At 39.5% G+C, this 26,305-nt stretch overlaps 1 long non-coding RNA gene across 2 annotated transcripts in view; it reads left to right on the forward strand.

Moving 5' to 3' along the window:
* LOC110143652 (uncharacterized) overlaps positions 1 to 26,305 on the forward strand; it is a 281,308-nt gene that overhangs the window by 108,481 nt on the left and 146,522 nt on the right. The window lies entirely within an intron of this gene.

Below are 26,305 nucleotides of genomic sequence, written 5' to 3' on the forward strand. Positions count from 1 at the left end.
AAGAAGCCTCAGCCTGACATTTTGCCATTACTAATATTTTGGATATTAGTTAACACTGCATCACTAAATGAATAACATTTAATGTTATTCATGAACAGAGTGATAAATGAGTAAGTGATTCACTCAAGAACTCTGTTGTGAAAGAGGAGCTAAAAAGCATGGACCAGCAATGGCTGCTGCCTTTCTACAAAATGTGCTTGGACTTCAAAGAGAAATTCTCCCTTCCTTCCTCATTTGTCCTTTTCTTCCTTTATCCAACCAGTATTTACTGAGGCCTCACTGCAGCAAACATTCTACCGGGAACTGTGTATTTGATGGGAATACATAAGAGTCTGAGCTCTCTACCCTCATGGAGTTAAGAGACTAGTGAAAGAGACAGGCAGTGGGCACATGTTTAGGACTCATGAGAAGCCCTGAGAAGGAATAACAGACAAATCACACTTTGGTTTAGGTCAGGGATCAGCAAACTACAGCTGAGAGGCCAAATCTGCATGTTGCCTATTTTTGTAAGTAAAGTTTTATTGAAACACAGTCACACATATCATTTACATATTGTCTATGGATGCTTTTGCTACAAAAACAGAGTTGAGGGCCTGCACGCCTTAAGATGTTTCCTGTCTGGCCCATTATAGAAAATGTGTGCTGAATCTTAGCTGAGCAGAGCAAACCTCTTGAAAAAGAGATTTAACTCAGGCTGGACGAGAAATCTTTGAGGAGTTGAATACTTTGGAAAGAGCAGAAGTGATGACCTTGCAATGGGGAGGAGTCAGGTGTGTTCAAGGACCTGGAGGAAAGTTCATTTGATTGGAGGGGATAGGGCCTGGATGAGATGGAAGAGAAAGGAAACCCTGGAAAGGGATTTTGATGTGATTCTGAGTGCACTGAAACGCCACTGGGGGATCGTTAGCAAAGGCATGAGGTTCTGTAATATAGAGCCCTCTTTAAGAATCCTCTGAATAGATCACATCCTGGGCCATAAATCTAGTCTTGGTAAATTCAAAAAAACTGAAATCATTCCAGTCATCTTTTCTGACCACAGTGCAGTAAGATTAGATCTCAATTACAGAAAAAAAATTATTAAAAATTCAAACATATGGAGGCTAAACAACACGCTTCTGAATAACCAACAAATCATAGAAGAAATCAAAAAAGAAATCAAAATATGCATACAAATGAATGAAAATGAAAACACAACAACCCAAAACCTATGGGACACTGTAAAAGCAGTGCTAAGGGGAAGATTCATAGCATTACAGGCCTACCTCAAGAAACAAGAAAAAAGTCAAATAAATAACCTAACTCTACACCTAAAGCAACTAGAGAAGGAAGAAATGAAGAACCCCAGGGTTAGTAGAAGGAAAGAAATCTTAAAAATTAGGGCAGAAATAAATGCAAAAGAAACTAAAGAGACCATAGCAAAAATCAACAAAGCTAAAAGCTGGATTTTTGAAAAGGTAAATAAAATTGACAGACTGTTAGCCAGACTTATCAAGAAACAAAGGGAGAAGAACCAAATCAACAAAATTAGAAATGAAAATGGAGAGATCACAACAGACAACACTGAAATACAAAGGATCATAAGAGACTACTACCAGCAGCTCTATGCCAATAAAATGGACAACTTAGAAGAAATGGACAAGTTCTTAGAGAAGTATAACTTTCCAAAACTGAACCAGGAAGAAATAGAAGATCTTAACAAACCCATCACAAGCAAGGAAATTGAAAAAGTAATCAGAAATCTTCCAGCAAACAAAAGCCCAGGACCAGATGGCTTCACAGCTGAATTCTACCAAAAATTTAGAGAAGAGCTAACACCTATCTTACTCAAACTCTTCCAGAAAATTGCAGAAGAAGGTAAACTTCCAAACTCATTCTATGAGGCCACCATCACCCTAATTCCAAAACCAGACAAAGATGCCACAAAAAAAGAAAACTACAGGCCAATATCACTGATGAACATAGATGCAAAAATCCTTAACAAAATTCTAGCAAACAGAATCCAACAACATATTAAAAAAATCATGCACCATGACCAAGTGGGCTTTATCCCAGGAATGCTAAGGATTCTTTAATATCTGCAAATCAATCAATGTAATACACCACATTAACAAATTGAAAGATAAAAACCATATGATTATCTCAATAGATGCAGAGAAAGCCTTTGACAAAATTCAACATCCATTTATGATTAAAACTCTCCAGAAAGCAGGAATAGAAGGAACATACCTCAACATAATAAAAGCTATATATGACAAACCCACAGCAAGCATCACCCTCAATGGTGAAAAATTGAAAGCATTTCCCCTGAAATCAGGAACAAGACAAGGGTGCCCACTCTCACCACTACTATTCAACATAGTTTTGGAAGTGTTGGCCACAGCAATCAGGGCAGAAAAAGAAGTAAAAGGAATCCAGATAGGAAAAGAAGAAGTGAAACTCTCTCTGTTTGCAGATGACATGATCCTCTACATAGAAAACCCTAAAGACTCTACCAGAAAATTACTAGAGCTAATCAACGAATACAGTAAAGTTGCAGGATATAAAATTAACACACAGAAATCTCTTGCATTCCTATACACTAACAATGAGAAAACAGAAAGAGAAATTAAGGAAACAATACCATTCACCATTGCAACAAAAAGAATAAAATACTTCAGGGTATATCTACCTAAAGAAACAAAAGACCTATACATAGAAACTATAAAACACTGATGAAAGAAATCAAAGAGGACACAAGCAGATGGAGAAATATACCGTGTTCATGGATTGGAAGAATCAATATTGTCAAAATGGCTATACTACCCAAAGCAATCTATAGATTCAATGCAATCCCTATCAAACTACCAACGGTATTTTTCACAGAACTAGAACAAATAATTTCACAATTTGTATGCAAATACCAAAAACCTCGAATAGCCAAAGTAACCTTGAGAAAGAAGAATGGAACTGGAGGAATCAACCTGCCTGACTTCAGACTATACTACAAAGCCACAGTCATCAAGACAGTATGGTACTGGCACAAAGACAGAAATATAGATCAATGGAACAGAATAGAAAGCCCAGAGATAAATCCACGAACCTATGGTCACCTTATCTTCGACAAAGGAGGCAAGGATATACAATGGAAAAAAGACAACCTCTTTAACAAGTGGTGCTGGGAAAAGTGGTCAACCACCTGTAAAAGATGGAAACTAGAACACTTTCTAACACCATACACAAAAATAAGCTCAAAATGGATTAAAGATCTAAATGTAAGACCAGAAACTATAAAACTCCTAGAGGAGAACATAGGCAAAACACTCTCCGACATAAATCACAGCAGGATCCTCTATGACCCACATCCCAGAATTTTAGAAACAAAAGCAAAAACAAACAAATGGGACCTAATGAAACTTAAAACCTTTTGCACAACAAAGGAAACTATAAGCAAGGTGAAAAGACAGCCCTCAGATTGGGAGAAAATAATAGCAAACGAAGCAACAGACAAAGGATTAATCTCAAAAATATACAAGCAACTCCTCCAGCTCAACTCCAGAAAAATAAATGATCCAATCAAAAAATGGGCCAAAGAACTAAACAAACATTTCTCCAAGGAAGACATACAGATGGCAAAAAAACACATGAAAAGATGCTCAACATCACTCATCATCAGAGAAATACAAATCAAAACCACAATGAGGTACCATTACACGCCAGTCAGGATGGCTGCTATCCAAAAGTCTACAAGCAATAAATGCTGGAGAGGGTGTGGAGAAAAGGGAACCCTCTTACACTGTTGGTGGGAATGCAAATTAGTACAGCCACTATGGAAAACAGTGTGGAGATTTCTTAAAAAACTGGAAATAGAACTGCCATATGACCCAGCAATCCCACTTCTAGACATACACACCAAGGAAACCAGATCTGAAAGAGACACGTGCACCCCAGTGTTCATCGCAACACTGTTTATAATAGCCAGGACATGGAAGCAACCTAGATGCCCATCAGCAGACGAATGGATGAGGAAGCTGTGGTACATATACACCATGGAATATTACTCAGCCATTAAAAAGAATTCATTTGAATCAGTTCTAATGAGATGGATGAAACTCGAGCCCATTATACAGAGTGAAGTAAGCCAGAAAGATAAAGACCATTACAGTATACTAACACATATATATGGAATTTAGAAAGATGGTAACCATAATCCTATATGCAAAACAGAAAAAGAGACTCAGATGTATAGAACAGACTTGTGGACTCTGGGAGAAGGCGAGGGTGGGATGTTTCGAGAGAACAGCATCGAAACATGTATATTATCTAGGGTGAAACAGATCACCAGCCCAGGTTGGATGCATGAGACAAGTGCTTGGGCCTGGTGCACTGGGAAGACCCAGAGGGATCGGGTGGAGAGGGAGGTGGGAGGGGGGACCGGGATGGGGAATACATGTAAATCCATGGCTAATTCATTTCAATGTGTGACAAAAACCACTGCAATGTTGTAAAGTAATTAGCCTCCAACTAATAAAAATAAATGGAAAAAAAAAAAGAATCCTCTGACTCCAGTGGTCAGAGTGGCTTGGAGGAGAAATGGTCCCAGTTCCTGTTAAATAAAGCAGAAGATGGTGGTGGCTGGGATCAAGGTCATAGAAGTAGAGGTGAAGAGTCACAGGCAGATTTGGAATACATGGAAGTAAGAGTCACAGGATTTAGAAATAAATGTGGAAGGGGATGGTTAGGAAGAGGGAGGGATCAAGACTGATCTCCCCTAGGATTTTGGCTAAAGTGACTGGGTAAATGGTGGTACCATTTGTTGAGGTTGAGAAGATTGGACTTGGAGAGGAAAAGATTAGGTGGAATGATTTAAGAGTTCAGTACTTTTCAGCATTCTTAAAATTAAGATTTGTATGAGATGCCAACTAGAGATGACAAGGAGACAGTTGGATATATGACTCTAAAGTGCAGATGAGAGGCTTACGATGGAGATAGAAATTTGTGAGTCATCGGCACATAGATGCTATTTAAGCAACAAGACTGGATGAGCTCACCTAGGGTGGGAGGTAAAGAGGGAAAAAAAAAAATGGGACCTTTGACTGATGATTTTCTGCGGACTGCTTAGCTTTAGCTTGGCCTGTTACTCATTGATATTTATCAAAGCTTTAGGCTAAGGGTAAAATACTGAAGAGACTTAATTAAGGAATATGCAGAAAGAAATGCAATGAGTTAATCTAAAGCATATGCAGTTACTCTGAGATGAGGCCCCCCCCCAAACATGGTATCAAATGGAGGGCCTTATATCTTTTTGTATACTGAAAATATTGGTAGTGTATGCATTCTTGAATATTGCATGAGAGATATACTCTTCAGAATATTTATATATCCTTCTTTAAGTTGACTAAGAGTTAAGTTGTTAACAGTGGTTGTTCCCAGTCACAGCTTCCCAGCAGAGTCATTTAACCAGCTAGTTAAAAATGTGAATTCCCTAGGCTCCCTCCACAGGTGATTTGTTATATCTGTGGTAAGTGCCCAGGAATCTGTTTTCAATGAAGATCCCAAGAAATTCTAATATGGAAAGCCTATGGTTTGGCATTTGGTAACCACAATCTTCATAGATATTTCAAAGGCAAACTTGAGATTGTGCCACTCAAATAACCATGTCTTCTAAACTGACAAAGATCCAAATATGTGAGGTTGTGACAGGATATAAATATTGTGCTTATATATACAATGAAATTACTGAGTTTCTTCCTCTTCCTTCCTCTTTCTCAACACCTTGCCAAGGCTTGAAGATCTTAGTTTATATCAACACATGTATGCAACACACATGCACACAAATAATGTTTCTCCTTCTCTTTCTCTCTTCCTCTTGCACATATGCACACCTGTGTGCACACATGCTTCTATTTATCTCTGCCAACACTGCCTTCATGTCCTCCTCATCTTATAATCAGACCATTGTAATAGTTTCCCAACTGCTTGCCTTGCCAGTCCCGTCAATGCTAGCTCTAATTTATCCTCCAAATTGCTTCTGGAGTTATCTTTCATAAATCTGATTCCCTCAAGGTCCTATCTTGTGAGAAAACCCTCTATTGGCTCTTTACTGCCTATTGAGAAAAGTCCAAATCCCTTTATTTAGTATTTAAGGACTGCTATACAGTGACACTGGTCTCCTTGTCAGCAGGGCTCCCTCCATTCCTGATACTAATTCACTCCTTCCCATCCACACTTCACATCTATACTCACCTATGCACATCTGCCCCTCACAGCTGCTCAGCCAACTCTGCCTGTTTTCACCTACCTATCACTCATCTGTCCAAACTCAACTCTGTGTCTTGATCTGAAATTCATTCATTCCTGTAACTACCTGGTCAACTCTGACTCATCCTTAAAGACTAAAGTCTTCCTAGGCTCCAGAGGCAGAGTCTGATATTTCTTCTTTTGTTCTCAAATTAGCAACTTGTACATATTTTTACTGAAACATTTACCATATTACATTGAGATTCTTTCTTTCTTTCTCACCAATCCCCAATTCCTAAATCAACCTGAAATTACTCGTCTTTCTATCCATAGCACCTAGCTCAAAGGCAGGTGTAAAGTGGGCCCTTGACAATTCACTGAGAATTTTTTCCCCCGCTCTTTCCTTGTTGTCAGTTTCTCAAAAAGGTGAGTTCTTGAGGTAATCAGTATGCCTATCTATAGCAGCCCAATTTCCATTGTCTGATTTGCTGGTGGCTAGAAAAGCATATGGCGGAGAAGTCAATGGCAACCCACTCCAGTACTCTTGCCTGGAAAATCCCATGGGAAGAGGAGCCTGGTGGGCTGCAGTCCATGGGGTCACTAAGAGTCGGACATGACTAAGTGACTTCACTTTCACTTTTCACTTTCATACACTGGAGAAGGAAATGGCAACCCACTCTGGTGTTCTTGCCTGGAGAATCCCAGGGATGGTGGAGCCTGGTGGGCTGCCGTCTATGGGGTCACACAGAGTTGGACATGACTGAAGTGACTTAGCAGCAGCAGCAGCAGAAGAGCATATAGCTGAACTTATTAGAATTTTGTGAAAAACAAAATTCTGCATGCCACCAGAGTAACTCTCTTAGAGGGAAGTGCTTCAGTTTTAGTACACGGTCTTCCTGTAGTTTTGTACCTTGCTTCCTTTTGGGTTCTCAGTTATGTTCTGATAATTTAGGTTATCAGACTACATACTAATCTTTAGACAGTCAAGAAATGTGTGCTATATATACTAGTACACGCACCATGGTGTTCATCTATTCGTTGTCCTCATACTGATAATTAAAAGTGAAGAACAATGAAGGTGAGTGGTCATGAAAATTCATGGACAGTAGTAGGTGTCCTTATGAACACAGCAAGTGTCCTTAACCTAAAGTCCACAGATGGGCTTAAAGCATTCCATAAGTCCTTGCTATGTTGCATATGACATGTATCCACATGCATGTGGATTCTTCTGGGCATAGTTTCCATAGTTTCATAAGATTCTCAAAGGTGCCTAAAACCCATAAGAATTAAGACTCACCAATGTAAAATATTAGGAAAGACTGAAGGCAACAGAAGAAGGGGGTGGCAGATAATGAGATAGTTAAGTAGCATCACTGACTCAATGGACATGAATCTGAGCAAACTCCAGGGGATAGTGAAGACAGGGGTGCCTGGCATGCTGCATTCCATGGGGTTGCAAAGAGTCGGACATGGCTTGGCAACTTAACAACAACAATGTTATATATGTTTTTGTGCTTTTGTTTTTCAATGTCCATCTTTAAAATTAGCACATGAATCTTAAAAGGTCTTGAGAATGTGAATGATATCTCTGCTTAATTCCCTTTTCCTCCAGTTTTCTCAAAAATGTCGGACTTGCTCTGTGCATCTATTGTTTTAGCCTCTAAAGCCAAGGAGAGAGAAGGCAAAATCACTTCTTACAAGTACTGTAAATAAACCCGGCTTCTGCTATATTAGATCACTGTAAAACAATTCCCTGAAGCCCAAGGGATTAAATAATAGAAGAAATTCTTTCCATAAAACCATGCAGATGATAGAAAATATTCTCACTATAGTAATTTACACAGATTACTTCATGACAAATTGTTTGAGCTCATCATGTTGATTACTGAAAAACTGCAGATTTTCTCCTGAGTTTGAAAATGTTGCAAATGCATTGTTTGGCCCAAGGCTTTTGTTTACTGACTCACCAGCATGCAAATGAACTTCAAGAAATACCTGGTGATCTTAAAGTCAGAATGAGTATGTTTTGCTTACAAAACAGTTATCTTCAATCTTCTATGTCAACATAGAGAAATCGCCAGGGCTCATTTAACAGTTTTTGGTCAGTGCTGCCATCATAGTCTTCTGGGAATAGAATGTGTGATACCACTTGATAGGGAATGGTTTTGCTGTCTTCATCTCACTTCCATCTTCCTCCGTCTCCAACTTGTTCTTCCCCCATGTATTTCCATCTCATTAAATGATATTTATTTAGAGAAGAAACTATGGGCACCATTTGGACTCCTGTCTCTCCTCATAGCCTTCTCCTAAGTCCTGTTGAGCTTACTCCCATCTTCTCATATCTCTCCATTCCCTTTGGTTCAGGACACCAAAATCTCTTGTCTGGATGACAGCTATGGTTTCTAACTGGTCCCCCTCACTCTAACCTGTAACACCTTAACTCTGATAAGGTATCATTTTCAGGTGTCTAGATGCCATGTGTCCATCTATCTATTGAGCGTAGGGTGGAAAGGGTAGTATTTCACATATTTGTTCATTCCACCCCAGCCTAAATTTTATCATCCTTCTGGAATAGAGCCCACTTTTCCACTGCAAGTTGTGGCCCTATGGAATCCAATTTGAGGCCATATCCTAAGGATTTAATCACCGGTTTCTGTGATTGAATAGCAAGAGGTCTAGAAGACTCAATTCAAGAAAGTCCCTCTTTAATAGCAATGATTTTTTGATTGCCTATTCACAGCCTTTTTTTCCTCTGGGGGATCTCTTTCATTCTCCAAGGCCCTGGTGAGGTTGTCAATTACAGTGTTTCAGCCCCACAGTAGGAAACACCTGTGACCCAGACTGGCCAACCTGCCTTACCCTGACCTCCTGGGCCTGGTGACAGGCTCGTGTCTGGGCTTGGAATCAGACCAACTCATTTAGAGCCTCCTGAGAGGCATCCCAGGTGGCTCAGTGATAAAGACTTCACCTGCCAATGCAGGAGAATTCCATTTGATCTCTTGGTGGGGAGGATCCCCTGGAGAAGGAAATGGCAACCCACTCCAGTATTCTTGCCTGGGGGAAATCCCATGGGCAGAGGAGCCTGATGGGCTACAGTCCATGTGGTTGCAAAGAATTAGATGCAACTGAAGCGACTGAGCACACACACGAGATTGATAATTGAACATAGACAAAGAGAAATCCTCTTTCCTTTGAGGATGCTAAGCTCAAAGGATGTAGGTGTATGGCAACTGGTAGCCATTTTGTCATTGATGAGATCTTATCCTCAAAAGGTAGTCAACCAAGGAAAGTGATAACAGTGGTGGCAGTGGTGACAGATAACATTTAATGAAATCCAGCCATATGCCAAGAACTAATCTAAATGCTTTACATATATTAACTCATTTAATCTTCACAGAGCTTATACTTATGATCATTATTATAATTGTTGCTGCTATTATTATCATCCCTATTCCACAGATGAGAAAATTGTGATATTTAGTGGTTAAATAAATCCAGGTTTAAAAAGTTCCTGAGCGGGGAAGGCACAGTTTGAGCCCGGACAGCCTGGCTCCTGAGCCCGTGCTCTCAGCCGTTTTACTCTGCAGCCTCTAGCGCTATTGACAGAACAGGATCGGGAGAAGGAAGGCAGGGAGGAGAAGGAGGAAGAGGAGAGGAGAAGGAGAAGGAAAGGAGAGAGGGAGGGGAGGGGGAGACAGACAGGAAGGAGGAAGAGGAAGCAGAGAAGGGGAAGAGGGGAGGAGGAGGGATACATGGGCCCCCAGGACATTGCTGGAGTTCTTGGATCCTAAACCTGGGGTTCCAGGATGCCTAGTGGTAACCCAGTACACTTTTTTTTTTCAAGTCAGTTTGAATTGGGTTTCTCTCTCCTGAAACTTGCCTGAAATATTCTGCCTCTCATCCTCTCTGATTCTGTCTCTCGTCTTACCACTTTGCCTTAAATGATAATAACTTAAAAAATGAGATTAGAACATGGTAGAAATTTGGAGAATATAAAAAGATAACACAAAGAAGATGTCTTAAGTGAAAATGTCGTAACATTTGCATGGGATATAACCAGTAGACAATTATTATTTTTGTTTTCTTCCAGTCATTTTTTTCTAATCATTTACATATACATGTATACACATATAAGGTTGGACGTATGTTTCTTATCTTTACTTTTTCTCTTGACACTACATCAGGTACATTCCACCATGTTATATATTTTTTTAATTTTTTATTAAAATTTTTTTTATTAATTAATTTATTTTTCATTGAAGGATAATTGCTTTACAGAATTTTGCTGTTTTCTATCAAACCTCAACATGAGTCAGCCATAGGTATACATATATCCCCTCCCTTTTGAAACTCCCTCCCCATCCCACCCCTCTAGGTTGATACAGAGCCCCTGTTTGAATTTCCTGAGCCATACAGCAAGTTCCTGTTGACTACCTATTTTATATACGGCAATGTAAGTTTCCATGTTACTCTTTCCATACATCTCACCCTCTCCTCCCCTCTCCCCATGTCCGTAAGTCTGTTCTCTATGTCTGTTTCTCCATTGTTGCACCATGTTATATATTTTTGAAAGCATGATATGACCTTAGTGGCAGCATAATGTGCATGTGCGGGTGGGTATGTCTGTCCATTGACGTCTCTTTGCTTCCTTGTGCTTGACTTTTTTCCTGATTTAACCTTCTGCTCTGGAATCAGGAAGGATATCAAGGGCTGTGGAGTCAGGCTTGGCTTCTTCCTGTATTCCTTGGCCTGTGTCTCAGTGTTTAGGGCTTTGATGACCAGCCCTATACCCTATATCAGCCCCTGCCACAGCTCGGCCCTACAACCAGGAAGGAGACTGTCAGAGATGTTGGAGGCAGAGGCCATCTCGCTGCTGTTCATCCCTCTGCCCATGAGCCAGGAGGATTCTGCAGCCAGCAGACTGGGAATCAAGACACACTCAGGAAAAGGTCTAAGCCTCTTCACAGATCAGCAAGCAGAACACCAAGATGGCTTGGCAGTTCCAGGCGTGATTTATTTTAAGGCACTCAGAGTTACCAGTTAGCACAGTAAGAAACCTCTTGTTCCTGCCTTTTTAACTCCACACATCAATAACAATTTGCTTGGCAAAACCCCAGGTGCTGGACCTAAATATGCAAAGCACTGGGGAGAAACAAAAGGATAATGTTGAGAAATTAGGTTTAAAATACCAAATAAACTCTTTTTACCATATCCCTCTCAGTTAGTGCTATATAAAGCCTCATAATATTTATGAAGCATTAAATGACACATAAATGACTAGTTATTGGTGAGTAGATGAAAAAAAGAGAAGGTGAATGAAGGAGTAAAATTAGCACAACTGTATATAATGCAGATGTCAGTCTTCTATTTGATAAATCTCTGGATGTTAATCCACTGTGAACAGTGGTGGATTAAGAAGATAGCCTTTAAATCCTGCAAAAGGTACTAAAGGCAAAGGCCAGAGAAAGAAGAAATGTTAGGTAGTCTATAACCAAGAAGAACATGAAGCCAAGCCAAAGGAATTCAGAACATCATAGTCATTCCAAGTCAAGTATTGATGTAACCACAAAAGCAGAAGCATCTACTCGTCCATCCATTCATCCATATTTCATTATCTATCTGTTATACTACTGCTATCACAACTATTAATTATTCAACTTTGAACTTATTAATTACTATCATTTATACATAGTAAATGAGGGCTAAGTTTTTGTCAGATATTTTACAGAATGTTTTATATGAGTCATCTCCTTTAATCCTCATAATCATCCTTTGAAATGAGTTTTTATTTTACCTTAAATTGATGAGAAAACTGCTTCAGAGAGTGTAAGTGATCTGTGGAGGATCAAGCATAGAGCATGTGTCAGCCCCACAGACCCATCTCTCCAGCCATGATCTCCTCTGTATTATAGCTGTTGAGTTCCTGGCATGTATCAAGCTTTGAATTGGACTGGGGCTACAAAGGAACCTTCAACAAGACCCCTACATCACTAATTCTGGGGTAGATGAAGCTGAAGTTGAAAAGCTTTGGAGTCAGAAGGCTGGTGACCCAGAGGTTGTCACTGGAACACCCAAAAAACAGTCTGCACAGGATCATGATGACCTCAGAAAGAGATATCTAACTCCACTTGGGTGGATTTGGGTTAACTCAACCTAGATCTTGAGAATGAGTCATACTCATGAGCTAGAGAAATGGGAAATATACTCTAGGAGGGGGAAACAGCATAGGAAAAGACAATAATAATGATACAATACATAGATTAAAACATTGTGGAAATTTGAAAAATACACAAAAAAATCCACAAAGGAAAGATTTACTGAGAGGCACGAGGAATATGGCTATAGAAAGTGTGTCAAAGTCCACATAGCAGAAGGGAAAGGATGTGGGAACCAAGATATCTTGTGTGCTAAGCTGTGCATGTTAACATATACTTTGTTGCAGCTGAGAGCCTGAGGATACAAATAAACTAGTGTCATTGTGAAGTTGTCAGCTGGATAGCCAGACCCTCACCTCATTAATCCCTACCTAAGTCTTCACCTCTCACCCTGCACCCTATCCCCATGGCTAGATCTCCTTATTTGCTTGACTTTTTCATGGCACTTAATACTGAATTATTATATGAAATTTTTTGCTGCTTTACCAGTCTATTGCTTTTATTCCCACTAGAATATAAGTACAGGAGGGCAGAGCTTATGTCCATGTTGTTTTATACATTTTCCTTAGTTGGTAGAATACTGTTTGGCATATGGTATTTGTCAAATAAATAAGTGAGCACAACAGGGAAAAAGAATAAGATTCTACTATTGAGAGGTGGGAGTGATAAAGTCCTGTTATGGGCCAGGCTCCTATCACTCAGCTGGGACTCACAGTTTCTCCCTAATCACGTTTGATTGGTTTAGAGTCAAAATCACTCTGATGCCCTTGAATGATTTGGGTCCTAGCCCTGCTATCCAAATGCTTCTTTTTACCACCTTCAGATGCCGGCTGTCAAATTGCTTGCACTTGGTCCACCCTTCCCTCTCCTGTGCCCACGGCAGACATTGCAAATCCAGTCATGGCAATTTTTCTTGTAGTCTTAGAATCTTTGTCAATACCACACTCCAGACAGATGCTGCTAATCAATAGGAGGTGGTGTTAGAGATGACACTTACTGTTCATCCCGAACATGGAAAAAAAAACTAAATAGATATGAGAAGAAAGTCATGTAACTAGATATAAGAAGGAAAGGACAAGACTATATTCTGAGAAAGTATTGTGAGCTTTATGTCTTCAGGCTTCCCCTCCAATGACAAATAGAATAGCTTAGAGACTATGTAGCACAGTGATTATGAACATAAACACTGATGTCAAGCTGACTGGGTTGCAGTCCATGTCTTATAGTGTTCTAGCCACGTAGTTGTGAGCAAGCTTCTTGAGCCTCAGTGTCCTTATCTGTAAAATATAACCAATAACCCTATCTAACTCATCAGATAGTTGCAAATGACACAATAAAATAATCCATGGAAAGCACTTATGCCTAAGGCATAGTAAGTGTTCAATAAATACTAGTTATTGATTTTTTTCTCAGAGTTGACAAATTTATAAGCATAAAATTAACCAAGGGCTGGATCTTGAACTTTAGAAATATTTGAGCTGAAATCAGTCCCTTCCCTCTTAGGAACACAGAAGACAAGACCACTTTCCATGAGACTTCATCAAGTTTTCTATTTCCCTTTTCTGATTTTTATTCGTTCATATTTCAACCACAATTATAAAAACATTAAAGAAAATGTTTTAAACAATAAGCACTTACCCATAACCACAGCCCTTTTACACAACTCATTTCTTTTCCCCCATTCCTTTTCAGTCTTTTCTCAAGTGCAGGGTAATTTTTATTAAAAATGGCAATCTAGGTCTTCCTGTTTTTTTATTAATGTTCTGAGCCATGAGATTTCGTTTTTAGGTTTTTCTTCACTACTTTGTTGCCACATACAAATCACATGGTCTCTCTTAGGCTTAGTGCCCCCATCTGTCAAATGAGGTAATAAAAGATGCATTGCTCACCTCATAGATTTGTTGGATGGAATATATGAGAAAATGAATACAGAAATAATGTTTGAAAACAGTTGTCTCAGCCACTTCAGGGGTTTCCCTGGTGGTTCAAATGGTAAAGAATCTGCTTGCAATGCAGGAGATCCAGTTTTGATCCCTGGGTCAGGAAAATCCCCTGGAGAAGGAAATGGCGACCCACTCCAGTATCCTTGCCAGGAGAATTCCATGGACAGAGGAGCCTGGTGGGCTACAGTTCATGGGGTCGCAAAGAGTCAGACACAGCTGAGCAACTAACACTTTCACTTTTCAGCCACCTCAAAGGGGAATTATCTACAGGAGTGAATTAAACTGTAAATGTGAAGAAACTTATGTAAAATGGTGTTATTAAATGATCAGGGGAGAGTCAAAATGTAAAATTAAAAGGAAATTAGGAAATAATTCTGTAGGTTGTGGAATTGAAGTCCTTCAAAAATGATAGTAAATCTTACTTAAGTTCCTTTTGGTGATTATGGCAAATTGTTGGATTTTTGTATATAATTTTATCTTGTTCTCTTTTCTACCAAACACATTAGATTCAACAGCTTTCTTTTCAATTACTTTCTTCATAAGTAATACAATATCCCCCAAAGTCCTCAAATGTTTAGATAACCTGTTGAACAAAATGACCTATACGTTACACTAGGTGGAAAAGGAAAACCTGTCAAATTGAAATCACAGGCAAAAGTAGATAAGCATACGAACTATATATGAAACCCAGATATCAACAGATCCTACATCTTTCGGGAGCTTCCTCAAAGGAATCCCCTCACAACAATGGATCAGTGAACAATGTTAGATTAACTGAGGACCTCACAGGAGAGAAGACAAAGAGAGTTTAACCACAGTGAACAAACCTGAAATATTCTGCATCAGTCAATAAAATTTAAGTGATCTTGCAGTACCAAACAGTCTCCGCATCTCAGGGTCTTAGCACAGCCAAAATTTATTTCTCACTCACGTTAAATACCCAAAGTGGATCTACAGGGAGATTCTGCTTGGTGTGCTTCCTCAGGGAGAGAGACCAATAGAATTTCTATCTTGATATGTGGTTCCATGATCACCTCAGCAAGGGGAAGAATACAACGCCCATAAGTAACATGTATTTCTTCTCCTGTCTTTTGCTCACATTCCATTGACTGAAGCCAGTCACATGGTACACTTAACTTTAAAGGAAAATGTGACTGTGTGTGTCTGGGAGTAGAGGAAGAGATGTTTGGTATACAGCACTACTGCTTAGATATTCTTCATCCCTGAGGTCTTCCCTAGGAGGTCTGGAGAACAAGGGAAAATAAGAGAAGGGTTGGAAGGAATCCTTTTTTCCCTCCATTTCTTATATGCAGTACTCAGTTTTCCTGGCTTATCTTTACTTCCAGATCATTTGCTGGTCTCTAAATTCCCCAACTTTTTACCATGAAGAGAAATTTCATTGTAGCTTATAGTGTTATTTCTCTCAAATTTTCCTATCAAATCCATCACCAGCCTCAACTAATAAAAGGACCTTCCATTACCAGATCCCATCTTCCTCAGAAGGGTGTGTGTATGTGTTGGAGGCAATGAAAAAATACATATTTTTTCAGATACATATTTATTGGTGAGTGGATGTTTCTCTGTATTTCACACTAGCAAAGACTAAAGAGGACCAAGCAGTTCAGTTTTGAAGTAAAGAATGTGGCATCTGGGGCCAGGCAGTTATGGATGCAAATTTGGCTCCTATTCACTGATCAACTGTGTGACTTTAAGGAAATTTCTTAGCTTCTTTAAGTCTCAGTTTCCTAATCTGTAATATGAGGAATAATAATTCATATTTCTATGTAAAATAATTTCTACATAGAAATATTTCTATTTCTACATGGAGTTGTAATGAGATTCTAATGAGGACAGTATCTGGCACATAGTAAGCATTCAATAAATATTGGATCAATAAATACTGGCTCATCTCCTCCTACAATCTAGAGTCCTTTTCTTTCCTTTTTTTTCCCCAAGGGGAAAAATATCCATTTATTTAAATGAATTGCAAAAAAGAAAATGGAGTGTGGCATTAGGAGTTCCTTTCTTAACCTTGAACTTTGTGACTAGCACAGAGAACAATGGGACCATCATCTCCTACATGTATTTAGTCTATTAAATCACAATATTAAGGATTCTTTGGTTAAAAGTGTCAGGAAATCAAGCACAAAATGTCCTAAAAACAAAATTAAACAAAAAGTCAGCTCATATGACTGAGAGACCAGAGATAGTAGGCTGTAGGCACAGTTGAATCCTTTGCTTAAATAATTTCATCAAAGCTCTTCATCTGTTTTCTTTATTTTCTTCTTTTTGCTTCTATTATCAGGCTGCTTCCTCCCTCATGGTGATAAAAAAAAAAGACTGCCAAGCAACTTAAGGGTCACTTCTTACTTTCCCAACAACCATGCTGAACAGAGATTTCCTTTTGCTTAACATTTTAAATAAAAATCTCAGAATTGCCTTTGATTTGTTCTGCTGGGAACCTGATTATCCTTGAACTAATCACTGTGGCCGTGGGGATGTGATACACTGATGGGGCTGGGAGTAGAGTCAGCAGCACTGGAATCATTTGTGCTGAGAGTGGTGGAGGGGTGTATAACCAGACAAAAACAACTTTTACTTATCAGAAGAAGGATGAATGGATATTGGGCAAGAAAAAAAACAATAGAGAACTTTACACATTTTATGGATACACATCAATTTTACCCAACCATCGGCAAATTGTAGGCAATATCTATATCAGTGTCCTCCCATCCTTTACCCAAAGCCAACAGTGGAAATTGGTCATAGCCCTCTTGTCCAATGAGCTCAGCATATATCAGTATTTCAGAATCCTACTCAACAGAGTGTTCCTGGAGTCTGATATAAATTGAAAGAAGTTTCCATGAAAGATGAAACGATTTTCTCCCTCCAGATCATTTGCAAGTGAACTGTTAAACCATATTATTCCTTCCTGGTGCATTCTGGTTGACTTTTTAAAATTTTCGTAATGTGATGTTTTTGCTTACGATGTTTTATCTTGCTACATTTGGCCTATTGTCCTAGTCTGTTTGGATCTTATTTAGTCTTGCTTTTCTCATTCAAGTTTCTGTTATACTTCAAGTTTCTTGCCATCCATAAGGCAGGCCATGTCTGTTTTGATCAATGGAAAGTGGAAGGGCCAAGAACTGAGTTCTTGGTACATCTCAAAACATCAGTCTCCAGTTAATTCCAGTTATGAACAACAAAAAATTGGTTCTGGAATGGGAAAATACCAAGTGCAATATAGTTACACACACATATCCATCCAAGTACTATTACATCTCCATTATTTTTTTTTCTATTTTTGATTGACCTGGTAAAATAAACCAGTCATACCTAAATTGATTGAGTCTACAGGGTTAACTAAGACAAAAGGCAATTCTTTTAACAAAGAAAACTTCGATCTGTATTAACTAATTCCATCATAGCTGCAAAATAAAGTATTTTTCTTTTTCCAGCTTTGCAAGTTGCAAGAAGCACCATGGCCCTGGAAAATAATGTGCTTGGGTGAAACAGAATCAGTTCGGCTTATGCTGATAGTTTGTTTAGCTTGATCTAGGAAGAATTTAAGGGCATACATGGGGTGGAAGAGCTGTGCCCTGCCTCCCGTGGGAATCCAGATCTGCAGGGCAGGAGGATAACCGCACATCAGAATGTAAGCTCCTCCTGGTATTTGGGAATCTGCCTCTCACGGCTTAACATAGATTCTGTTCTCACACCCCAGCCTGAGAGGTTCATTTAGGATGCCAAGGAGCAGGCTTCCATGGGACATTTGATTCCTATTGTAGAAGTTTAACCAATAGAGGTCATTGGGGTTTGGGGGTTTTGTTTGTTTGTTTGTTTTAGTAGTGCAAGAGCACATGGGACCAAGGGCTGGGCTGGTTGTTTGTACAACATAGATCACATCAATCTTTTTCTTTGGCCATCCCCCTACTGCTTGAAGAAGTCTTTCAGAGTATCATTGCTGGAACTCATGGAGCCAAAAGCAGAAGCGTCATCATTTCTTGTTAGTTGACCTTAAACCATCGTTGTATCTCCCAGCTGATCTTATAGTCTTATTTCTTGACCTAAGACTCTTTCTTACTTTTTCAACAATGTCATGTACCTCCTAGCCCTCTCCTTCATTTCTGCCACTGAAATCACCTTTGTTACAGTGTGCAGAGGCCTCCAGTGTTGGAGAAACTGGACTAAGCACTTTACATCTATTATAACCTACATAATATTCATTCAGGCCCTAAGAGAGAAGCAGTATTATAAACTCGTTTTGCAAACATGGACACTGAGGCTCAGAAATACCAAGATGTGGGTGCGTGAATATAGAAGCAAGAATCTAAGCCAGGCCTTCCCTCAGAGCTAAATGGTACCACAGCATTCAGCACCTTTCCCTCCTAGTGGGTGATTCAACCATTGTGGATGGAGCACCTACTGTATCGTGCTGCCCGTGTGGGGACGTTGTGAGAGATGTGATACTCTCAGATCCCTAAAGAAGCTGCCTGTCATCACTTCAAGCATTGGTCCAGAGCAAGGGGCTTGTAGCCAATTGGAAATTTGTTCACGATCAAATGTAAAGCTCCACCCCTGAGGTGGCTCCAGAGATAGCCTTAGATGTGCCTTGAGTGCTGGCACAACACACCTCCGAACACCTTTCTAAAAGCCTGATGTGCCTCTACTAGTGATGTGATACTTCAGCCAAAGATGCCTGTGACAGCACCAGGTACAGGACTCTGGGGAGGGCCTCTGGACTGCCTGAGCCAAGTCCAGAGATGCAAAGACTGAGTCTAAACAGTTGACATGGCTGAGATTTACAACTAGGCTTAAAGAAGACACTAGTGAGCCCTGGGTATTATAATATTTGGATTTGAAAGTATATTGAAAGTATTGCTTCTGGGCTTCCCTGGTGGCTCAGTGGGAAAGAATCTGCCTGCCAAGGCAGGAGACACAGGTTCAATCCCTAGTCTGGGAAGATCCCACATGCCATGTAGCAACTAAGCCTGCGCACCACAACTACTAAGCCAGTGCTTCAGAGCCCATGAGCCACAACTACTGAGCCCATGTGCTGCAACTACTGAAGCCCTTGCATCCTAGAGCCTGTGCTCTACAACAAGAGAAGTCACCACAATCAGAAGCCTGTACACAGCAACTAGAGAGTAGCCCCACCTGTCACAACTAGAGAAAAGCCCGTGTAGCAACAAAGACCCAGCACAGCAAATAAATAAATAAAATTTTTAAAAACTGTATTGCCTTTGGGCAGGGTGGAATGGGAAATGACTGTTTTACTGGTATAGAGCCTCTTTTGAGGTGATGGAAAAGTTTGCAGTTAGGTTGAGGTGATGGTTGTACAGCATGGTGAATGTGCTAAATACCATTAAAATGTATACCATAAAGTGGTTAATTTTATTATGTTATATGAATTTCTCCTCTGTGAAAATAGTTAGAAAAGTGAAAAAAGAATTTCTTCTGCCCAATGCCATAGTGCCTGCAGTGCTGTTGTTCATGGTAGGGCTAACCATCCTTACCACCTCCTCCCTCCAGCCCCTGTTCCCACCTGAATCCATTACACACAACCCTGTACTTGTCTGAAGCATTGAGAAGGTTGCTTCCAGACCCCCTTTTCTCTTTTACTTTGTCTTCCCTGTAAGAAGAGGCGTGCCTTCCCAGATTGGTGGGGGAAAAAAGTAAACTGCCTCATGTCTTTGTCTTAAGGTCCTCCACGGACCTTCTTAGCAGTTCTGGATTTATACTGTTATCAGTTTTACTGCATATACTACTTGTAAACAGAGGGACCTGAGATCCTTCCAGTGCTTTCCAGAGCTACCTTCTTCCTTGCCAGGTGCTCCTTGCATCACTCCTTGTCATCAGATCAAAGTATACCCCTCCATTTGTGTTCATGTTCTCATCTGCAGGAATACATTGGCCTCATTTCTCTGGGAAGGGCTTTTCTTTAGGTAACATGTTACCTGCTTCCTCATCCACCTTGAAATTCTCAGTGTTTAGCAACAACCACCGAAAAGTGACATGAAGCTATTTGTGCAATAAAAAATGTAGTTATTGATTTCTTTTACATCAGTTTGCATTTTAAATTCAAGTCAAGGAGCTCTTTTCACAGTCAATCACCAGTGGCTTAGGTTCCATGTGCCCTTCTAGGCTGATGTACACGTGACTAAATATTTAGAAGGACAAGTAAGCTTGCTCTTGGGAAATCTGTCGTGTCCAGGGATCTGGAACCTCAAAGGAAAACAAAAAGGTCTTTTCATCCTTTTGCTTAGTTTGACTTGTTTCTTCTTTGGAAGCTAATTTCTAACTGTAATCACAGGAGAAAGGAGGTTTGAGCAATTATGCTGTGAATCTGATCTACGGAAGCAGCCCACTGGGATACTGCTTTCTTCAGGAGCTATAATTTTGGCCAAAATCATCTGGGAAATTTTCCTCTTCTAATTTATTATGCCTATAGAGACCTTGTTAACCATGCCAAAAATGCTTCACATTTGTATAGCCATTTTAGATTTTTTTCTAAACCCTTGTCAAATTAATCATCTCACTTGATCCTCACAAGTCTCTTGAGAGGTGGATAGAGAAGGGGTTAGGACCCACATATTACAGATGAGGAACATGAATCCCAGAGAAGTTAAGTAACTTATGCAAGATCACACAGCTTCCAGCCAGAGATCACCAAGTCTAGAGACCATATTTCTAACCCTATCACTTTACACATAGAGTAAATCACAAATACGGATTGCTGCCTGGTTGATCTATATCAGAAACCCAGCTGTGAAAGTTCCAAGAAGTGAAATTCCATCCCCAGACATATTTGGTTCACCCTTCTCATTAATATTTGACTTTGGCATCACAGTTGTTCTTTCAGCAGCATGTGTATCATGAAGTGATTTGTTGTTTTTGTTGTTCTCTTTGGTGTCTGCCTGATGCTTGAAAAATCAGAGGATGGGGTAGTGACTTGGGTAAATCTTCTTTTGATCTGCTTTAAATGAAATCCTATTTACAAGAAACACTTCACTTCTTTTGATGTGCAGCTCACTAATTAGTTCACATCCGAGAGCAGGTTCCCTGGGGAAAAAAAATTAATTAGCTCATTCCATCTAGAAAAGACACAATTCTTGAACTAATTGTGGTATTTGAATGATTAATCTCCTTTAAATACACATGTGTTCAGGAATTTTACAGTTAGGAGGAATACGTAATGAAAAGAGAGAAAGCAAAGGGTAAAGGAACAAGGTAGAGATTCAAGGCAGATGTCCTGTTGAGGGCCAGGGAGAAAGTTTGGATATCCTTTATGATTCAGATAGAATATTATTAATATGCAAAATAATGGAATAAGCAATATTTGTTCTGAAACCTTCTCATGTCTCTCACTTTTTCTTCTGTAAAATTCCCTAGAAGCCAGTCTCTCTTTTTTTTTTTTTAATTTTTTTTAAAAAATTTATTTATTTATTTATTTATTTTTTTGTAGAGTGTATCTTTTTTTTTTTTCCATTTATTTTTATTAGTTGGAGGCTAATTACTTTACATCATTACAGTAGTTTTTGTCATACATTGAAATGAATTAGCCATGGATTTACATGTATTCCCCATCCCGGTCCCCCCTCCCACCTCCCTCTCCACCCGATCCCTCTGGGTCTTCCCAGTGCACCAGGCCCGAACAGCATTGAAACATGTATATTATCTGGGTAAAACAGATCACCAGCCCAGGTTGGGTGCATGAAGCCAGTCTCTTTAAGGTCAATCAGACTACTGTGAATCTGCTGCTGGAGTGGAGGGTAGGGGGGTGAGTAGGGAAGAGAGAGAGTTATTTAACTTATACTGAATAGTTAATGGCTGATATCACTTTCCATCTAGCTTTGCTCCTTCTGCAATTTTTACACTTTAATAAGAAGCTGAAATTGTGTCACAATGACTGATCTTCTATTTGTGGATATCAGGAGATGGCATATATTCCTTTCTGATTGTCAGTGGCTGTCTGATTCACGTCACAACCTGTTTACAACAGATTTGTGGAAAATAATGCTGTGATACATTGTAATTTCTTCCATGGGCACAGAAATTTGGGATTGGCTGTACATAAATCATGTGTCTACCCTCCTGATTATGGCTTATAGGAGCGAGCAATACTATTTAGCATAGCAGGGAGACCTCTACATGGTTCATGAAATCACATTGTAAAGAGTATCACCTACTCCACTCAAAAGGTTGGTTGCCACTATAGATTGTATTTCTGATGGGGAAGGGTTTTTCTTCACTTCAACATTTATATTATAAATTCCTTGAGAATAGAAACTTTCTTTTTGTATATTAAGGGTGCAGCTCTAGTTGGTCCTAAATAAATATTTGTTGAAACAAGCACAAGGAGATAACAGTAAGTGCAGAAAGAAATATGCTACTAAATAAAGGTTAGGTGAGACTGAGGAAGGATATAATATAACTGACTTGTAGTAGTCAGGGTTCTCCAGAGATAAGATATATAAAGAGGAAGATTAAATGTATTTATATCAGTTGTGTCGGACTCTTTGCGACCCCATGGACTGTAGCCTACCAGGCTCCTCCCTCCATGGGATTCTCCAGGCAAGAATACTGGAGTAGGTTGCCATTTCCTTCTCCAGGGGATCTTCCTGACCCAGGGATCGAACCTGGGTCTCCCGCATTGCAGGCAGATGCTTTAACCTCTATTTATAATGTATTTATATATAACATGTATGCATGCATGCATGCCAGTCTCTTTCAATCATGTCCTACTATTTGCGATCCTGTGGACTGTAGCCTGCCAGGCTCATCTGTCCATGGGATTCTCCAGGCAAGAGTACTGGAATGGGTTGCCATGTCCTCCCCCGGGGGATCTTCCTGACCCAGGGATCGAATCTGCATCTCTTACATATCCTGCATTGGCAAGTGGGTTCTTTACCACTAGCGCCACCTGGGAAGCCCATAAATATGTATATTTTTATAATTATATTATAGATATACATTTATTATATAGTATATTTAATATATACAATAAAAGATTTATGTATTATATAAATTTATATATTATAAATATATTGATTTATATTATAAAATATATTTATAAACAATAAATGTATCTAAAATATATATAGTTTCAGATAAATATATTTAATCTTCCTCTCTATATATGCTATTACTTCTGTTTGTTATGAGGGATTGACCCATACAATTATGAAAGCTAAAAAGTCTCAAGATCTACCATCTGCAAGCTGGAGATTCAGGAAAGACAGTGTTGTAGTTCAGTCTGAGTCTGAAGGCCTGAGAACAAGAAAAGCTGAGGGTGTTAAGTCTCAGTCTGAGGGCAGGAGATTGATGTCCCAGCCAAGAGAGAACAAATTCTTCCTTTCTCCATCTTTTGTTATATTCAGATTGAATTATACCCACACACATAAGGTAGGGCAATCTGCTTTACTGAGAATTTCGGTCTGAGAAACACGGTCACAGACACATCTGAAATAATGATTAGCCAAATTTGAGACACTCCATAAACCAGTCAATTTAACACATAAAATTAACCATCATAAGACCCCTTGGTCTTCTGTTTCAAGACTGGTGTGTTTCGGTTACCCCTTGGTAAATGAAATTAAGCAGACTTTTAGCGCCAGTCATCCTGGGAGTGTACACGAAATGAGCAACATTTTGGGTTATAGAGTTCTCATTCTATTATTTAAAAACCTATGCAAGTCCATCTGGAGGGACATTTTTCCTTTTGCTAAGTCCTCGGAGAAATATGTCATATGGTTTATCCTTATTAAAGATCAGAGAGTAATTGAATGGCCAGATCTTTGAAAAGGGTTTTGTAAATATGTAATTCAGCAATATTTGTAAATGAAGTGGGATTTTTGTTTGTTTATTTTGTATCAACTCTCTCTAAGATGTAGTGGAAATAGCATTAAATTGTGAGGCAGTGAAGATATTTTTGAGATAATATGAAACAAAATAGTATGGTAGGAGAGTTAGCCTTGGAATTCCCTCCAGCTCCCCATCCCTAAGGTGGGCTTCAGCCTTCTCTGTGAACCTTTCCCTTGGCCCTTGCTCTTTTGTTCAGGCCCGCCTGTGCCCCGGGATGGAACTGAGGCTCTCACTGTGAGGTGCAGGCAGAGTTCACCCTCATACACGGAACGTCTTCCTCCTTCTCAGCTCCATCAGGTACACTGAGGCCCAGTGTGATGCAAGGAGCAAACGCAGGTGCAACCCTGCCTCTGCCTCACGTGTTCACATAACCTTAGGTTAATCATTTTTTCTGTCAGGGCTTTGCTTTCTTCCTTGAAAAACATAGGGAGTTGGATTACCAGGAATCTGAAAACTCATTCTATAAAGGTCCAAATAATAAATATTTTCGGGCTTTGCAGCCCATGTGTTCTCTTAATTATTGTTGTTTAGTTGCTAAGTCATATCTGACTCTTTGCAACCCGCTGGACTGTAACCCACCAGGATCTTCTGTCCATGGGATTTCCCAGGAAAAAATACTAGAGTAGGTTGCCATTTCCTTCTCCAAGGGATCTTCCTGACCCAGGGATCAAATTCACGTCTCCTGCTTGGCATTTGAATTTTTTACCACTGAGCCACCTGGGAAGGCCTTACAGTTCCTTTGCAACAATTCAAATCTTACATTATAGTATGAAAACACTCAATATGCAAAGAAATGGTGTCACTGTGTTCTATTGTAACCTTATTGACAAAAACAGGCAGTGGACTAGATTTGGCCCACCATTTGGTGACCCTTGGATTAAGGGATCAAAAGACAAAGCTGTTCAACAGCACTAGAATGTACACCACAAAAGTGAACCATATATGTAATTAGAATTTTCTGATAGCTATTTTCTTTAAATTCTACTTAAAAAGTAAAATTAATTTAAATAATGCATTTTATTTAACTTGGTATATCCAGACATGACTATTTCATTATATAATCAACATGGAAACTTATTCATGATGTAGTTTCCCTTCTATTTTTTATACTAGGTCTTCAAAATCTACACTATATTTTATATGCCAGCACATCTCAGTTGGACCAGCCACATTGCATAGACACTATGGTTAGTCTAACGTGGTTAGACTACATTGCCGGACAGTGCAGTTCTAAGAGGTTTTTTTCCTACTCTGTACCTATTTCTGACATTCTGCCAGAAAACACAAAACAACAGACTGTTGTTCTGTTTCCTCATCCCCAACAATTTAATATACAAATCTGTAAAAAATGTGATAATGAATGTTGGTAGGTCAGTATAGAGTCTAGGTGACTTGATTGTTATCTCCACTGCAATTAATAAATAGCTAATAATGTCTTTATGCATATCTTGCAAGGACTGCCCCCTCCTACCCACCCTCAGCACCTTCCTAATGAGAGAGAGATGTGAACACTCACTCTTGGAGGTGGTGGAGAGTTAGGGTGAGTTAGAGGCTTTGCTTGCAAAAGCCACAACAAGTAGGACATTTCTTTGAAGTCTCATGTTATACTTTAATATGTATTCAACTTTGCTTTCTGCCCCACAATGTAATCTGATTTAATTTTTAATTTGTATTTCTTACCAAGTAAAGCAGTCAAACCCTTGCCCTGCACAACACCCCTCCAGTCCCTTCCCTTCTCACCACAGATCTGTGACAAATTCAAGCTCTGTGAAGACGTACATTTCCCATGCTGCCTTTGGGGCTAGGTTTATGGAACAATGCGTTAAACTAGAAGTTTTAACTGATACCTCAAATGCTAAAGTCAGGTAAGACAGACCATAATGCAGAAATTTTCTTTGAGAATTGGTTAGGTGACTCTTGAATCCCATGGTGAGGGTATAAATGTGTTGAGAGAGAGTATGTGTAGTGAGCATTTTTCAGAGAAAGCTGAGCTATGGTTTTACTCTCGTCTTCAGTCCACTTCCTCCCAACCTGAGGCCTTTACCTGAGACTTTAAAGATATCCAGGGGGCTTGAGGGTACACAGGGACTGAATCTGAAGGGTGAGAGAAGGGCTGGTTAGAGTCAT

This window comes from Odocoileus virginianus, chromosome 3 (genome assembly GCF_023699985.2).
Source record: "Odocoileus virginianus isolate 20LAN1187 ecotype Illinois chromosome 3, Ovbor_1.2, whole genome shotgun sequence".
NCBI lineage: Eukaryota > Metazoa > Chordata > Mammalia > Artiodactyla > Cervidae > Odocoileus > Odocoileus virginianus.